This window comes from Adiantum capillus-veneris, chromosome 17 (assembly GCF_014529385.1).
Source record: "Adiantum capillus-veneris isolate H3 chromosome 17, ASM1452938v2, whole genome shotgun sequence".
In the NCBI taxonomy this organism is placed as follows: Eukaryota; Viridiplantae; Streptophyta; class Polypodiopsida; order Polypodiales; family Pteridaceae; genus Adiantum; species Adiantum capillus-veneris.
Window position 1 is genome coordinate 45,836,578 of NC_140947.1, and position 4,657 is coordinate 45,841,234.

General features: G+C 43.0%; 1 pseudogene; it reads left to right on the forward strand.

Annotated features, from left to right (window-relative positions):
• The first annotated feature begins 210 nt into the window (after positions 1-210).
• Positions 211-808, forward strand: LOC147437156 (uncharacterized; annotated as a pseudogene).
• Positions 809-4,657: the final 3,849 nt, after the last annotated feature.

The following is a 4,657-nucleotide window of genomic DNA, read 5'->3' on the forward strand; positions in this document are numbered from 1 at the left end:
CGGCATCCTCTTCAATATCGCTACTACTGCGTTCGCGAGGCTCACCACTCCCATCACCAAAAGCATGGCAAGAAGTACGGTGCAGAATACTTTGTGATGGATTCTCTCTCTCTCTCTCTCTCCAAAAAAAAAAACTCAACTCTCTCAAAGAGCGCGCGCGCCGAGAGAGAGAGAGAGAGAGAGAGACTCTCTCAGCATACGTGGGGCACTCACGAGAAGCCATGGCGAAGGGCCGCTCTGCAAGAAGCACAAGGGCAACCTACCCAAGAGGTCGACGAGCAGACGGTCATCATTGAAGTGCGCGAAGGGGAAGCCCAGGAATGTTTGGCCGTAGGGGCACTGTGATGTCTGGGTCCCACCATTACTCGCTATCCACAGAGCCCAACCATCTCTGCAATGTCCCCTGTTCGTGACCTCACCATTAGGTCCTTGCTCACGAAGAAAACTAAATTTCCGAGTGCTCTCCCTTGCAAGCAACACTTCTTTAAATACCCTCAACCCCACAGGTAGACTACTGCCTCCATCCTTTCCGTCCTCTCTCAGTAGCAGACATGGGATTCCGTGCGTGATTTGTGATTCATACGTGCACCCCTGTACTTTGGTTTGAGTGTGCGATGAGTGCAATTATGGCTCCTTCCAAGGGTGCTGCATCATCTGCGAAGGTGCCGGCATTTCTGATGCTTACTACTGCAAAGAGTGCACCCAACAGGACAAGGATAGAGATGGTTGCCCCAAAATTGTGAACCTTGGTAGTGCCAAAACTGATTTGTTCTATGAACATAAGAAGTATGGTTTCAAAAAAAGATAGGTCAGTGCACTCTCGCAACCTTTTGCTTTGTCGTGCCTTATGAGGTTGGGGGGTGCTGCATACATACAGCTGAAATGTGTCATGCTTATTGTGGGCTATGATGGCATGTTCTTGCATATATAAGAGTGCAAAGAATGACACTTTTTAATTTGTGAGGTTTCCACTCATTCAGATAGACAAACAAAGAGAGAGAGAGAGAGAGAGAGAGAGAGAGAGAGAGAGAGAGAGAGAGAGAGAGAGAGAGAGAGAGAGATCGTCAAGTGAGTGAGGGCAATGCAAGGTTGCAAAATAAAGGAGAGGAAACCAACAGAGATGCCGTCCAAATTGGATCCCTCGCAGATAGTGGAAGAAAGGACAACGACCTTGGCTTGACAATTCTGGATAGCGAGCTTGACAATAATGCACATGCCCTTCTAGTCCTTGGCAGTCTCCTTGGCGATGTCCTCTCCTACCTTCTTGGGCGACAGGCTCAGAGGCTTGATCTTGGGTGCCAATGAAGAGGCATCTCCAACTTCCGCTCCTGTTAAACAAACAAAAACCACCTCCTCATATTCTTTTTTCCCTTTCTTTATCAGCATTGCATCTTCATCGTGGGTGCAAAACATGCATCACTCAGCTTCATGTCTACCGTCTAGTGGAGTTTACAGGTGGCTCCCTCAATGGTGACTCTGAACTGGAGTTGGTAGAAGTAAGGGAGCAATTAGCGCCGCTGCCCTTGTGATCAAATCCCTCGAGGAGCCCGAGCGCGATAGGAAGAAGATGAATGCATTGCTACAGCTGTTGCTCCTCGCGGGTCTGAAATAGTAGCTAAAAGTGTTATAATCGTTGCTCAAGAACGAGTACTGTTGTGGTGGGCGACTGTTCTCTGGTGTGCACACATCCTTCTCTGAAGACAACTGGAGCTGCTAATGATTAGTGCTAAGGGCCTTTTTAATCCGCTCTAAGTTTCGTGCAACAATTATCTCCCTTCCTAATCTCGAAGAGGGTGAGCTCTGACAATCAGATTCCTAGCCATTTAATGCATAATTAATACCACAATGATGAAGCCGACTGACAGAAATAGCAGAGATGCCATCATTTGCATTTATGACATTGTTATACTGCAGGTTCTCCTCATGATTGGTGGCTAGTGGCTACTCTCATAATTGTATTGTCACAATTCCTCTTATTAATCTGACCATGCAAGCCGCTACAGCACTCGATTGCCTTTTTCTTCTTCTTCTTCTGCTTGCCTCAGTCCTAGCATTGGCGTTAGGGGTTTTCTCCATGCTAGTGTGCCACATGAGATCTTAGGTGGTTTCTGACCTGTAGATTCCTCTTCCTTCTCCTTATACATTTAAGAACATCAAGCACAATGGAAGCATTTCTCTCGATGATTTGATCGAGACTGCCCATTTGATGCGTCCATGCTCAATGGCAAAGGAGCTCGCTGGCATAGTAAAGGAAATTCTTGGCACTGCGTTTCTGTTGGTTGCTCTATGGATGGGAAGGATCCCAACGATTTGCAAATAGAGATTGACGATGGGGATGTTGAGATTCCACAGAATTAGCTTAATTAATCTTAGGTAGGTGCCTCTCTAGAATGTAGCGCTGCTAAAGTAAGTTTCACTTTGTGGTACTGCTGCTGGGTTTTTCTTGAAAATCATTTCTGGACAAATGTCAGCTTGTTATACTTCTAATGAGTGTATGCTCAGCGTGGAGAGAGAGAGAGAGAGAGAGAGAGAGAGAGAGAGAGAGAGAGAGAGAGAGAGAGAGAGAGCACCAATTCACATGCTTAAGACAATGTTCCCGGGAAAAATCGATTTCACAAACATCCATAGAGGAAAATTCTCAAACTAACGGCATTTTTTACAATTAAACTCTATTTTTATTTCTTCCATTATGAGATGCGTATGGAAATTGGACTAAAGCCTAATCATAGCCCTAGGTCATGTTAAAAATGAATGGAGTATTAAGACTATCACTAAGAGTCTAGGACTAATGAGAAATGAACCTACATTAATCTAAGGTCAAGGCCAATTACCTATGATTAGCACACATAAAACCTAATTTTATGATGAGTTAATTTTCACAAAGCAAAGTGTTGAAACTTTAGGATGCCTAGCTTTTGAACATGAAAAAACCTTATTTCTTGAATTTTCAAACCGGATTCTATCCTCTTTCCCTCCCTTCAATCGATTGTTTTGAGTTTTCAATTGGAGAGAGAGAGAGAGAGAGAGAGAGAGAGAGAGAGAGAGAGAGAGAAGATCCTACAAGGTAATTTGGTTGTGCTCACACGTTGGCTTGGTTTTCATGAGGACTAAAACTTAAGTGGGAGAATGTGCAAGGTGAAGTGAAAGAGAAGAAAGATAAGTCAAAGATCGAAGTAGACTTGGTCAGCTTTGGCCCTTGGAAGTGAAAAGACTTTTTCTTGGAGATTCTCCAAGCTTAACATTTTGTTGTAAAGATGTTTTGTATATGATGAAAATAGTCGGTGATAATGATTGTTTCTCTTTTTTTTTTTAAGAGAGAGAGAGAGAGAGAGAGAGAGAGAGAGAGAGAGAGAGAGAGAGAGAGAGAGATTGAAGCATCTTCTCTCACTTAATAGCGCTCTTCCTAGTGGACATACATGGTAGCTCTTGGTTTGGCAACCCTTTTCCTCATCCAACTAGCAAGATTTCCTTACCACCTTGACTTGAGCAGACACAAGCTCAAAAGAGATTGAAATTTGCCACAAACAAATTATGGCCTTCTAGACAGTTGCTAGATTTTTCCAAACAATGATCCAAAATGGAAAGGAGTCCCATCTTCCATCTTTATGAACTAAGATGTTCAATTGATCTATATTTAAGTTTCCAAAAAAACATATTTTTGCCAGCAATGGTGACACGTATAAGGACGACTAGATTTGTATGATCATGATTGGGGAGCAATGGTGCTGACATTTATTGATTGGATTTAGAGAAAACTATCTCTCTCTCTCTCTATCTATCTATCTACCTCTCTCTCTCTGTGTGATATCTCTTTTTAGAAAAGAAGTATATATATACGTGAGAAACTCACTTGGCAACTTTGCTCGGTTTTGAACTTGCTCAGATAAGTTCGCTCGATGTTTGGTAGAACTCTAAGTGGGAAGGCAGGGGATTGGTATAGAACCCTAAGGGTGGAATTAAAAAAAAATTACCCTACTCTTAGGAGACTGTTTTTGAAAGAATACATACAAGAGGGAGTGCTTTGGGGTATAGCCTCTCAGGTCCAGAAAGCCCAACGAGAGGAAGGAGAGTCGGTGAGAGACTTTATTAGTCGCTTAAAGCATTAGAATTCTCGTTGTAATCCAAATGAGCGCTTCAATAATAATCAATTGCTTGATAGATTCATTAGGGGATTAGGACATGAGGATATCTACAATGGCCTAGTCATTAGAGGTATCACCACTTGGGAAGCAGTCACCACCAATGCGATCCAATTGGAGGATAATTTAATGATTCAAGGAGAAAGAGTGTCTGTTGAGCCTAAATCTTTTAGTTTGCAAGCATCGAGACATCAACCAATGACCCTAAAGCCTATTGCTAAGGAGCCAAAGATATCTGAGATGACTTTAGCAGATCTCACCAAGGCTATTCAAGAGAGTCTTAGAGACAATCATGCTCTGCAAAACAATCATATGTATCCAAGAAGAGAGCAACAATGGTGCTCAATATGCTATGGTCCGCATAGTACCAATGAATGCCCTACTTTTAGAGTGAAATTCAATGGGAATTGCAATGCCTGTGGGAGGTATGGTCATCAAGCTAAGGATTGCATAGTATTTAAGAACATGACAGCCAATAGACCAACCTTAGCATGGACAAACACACCTCAAGTGCCTGC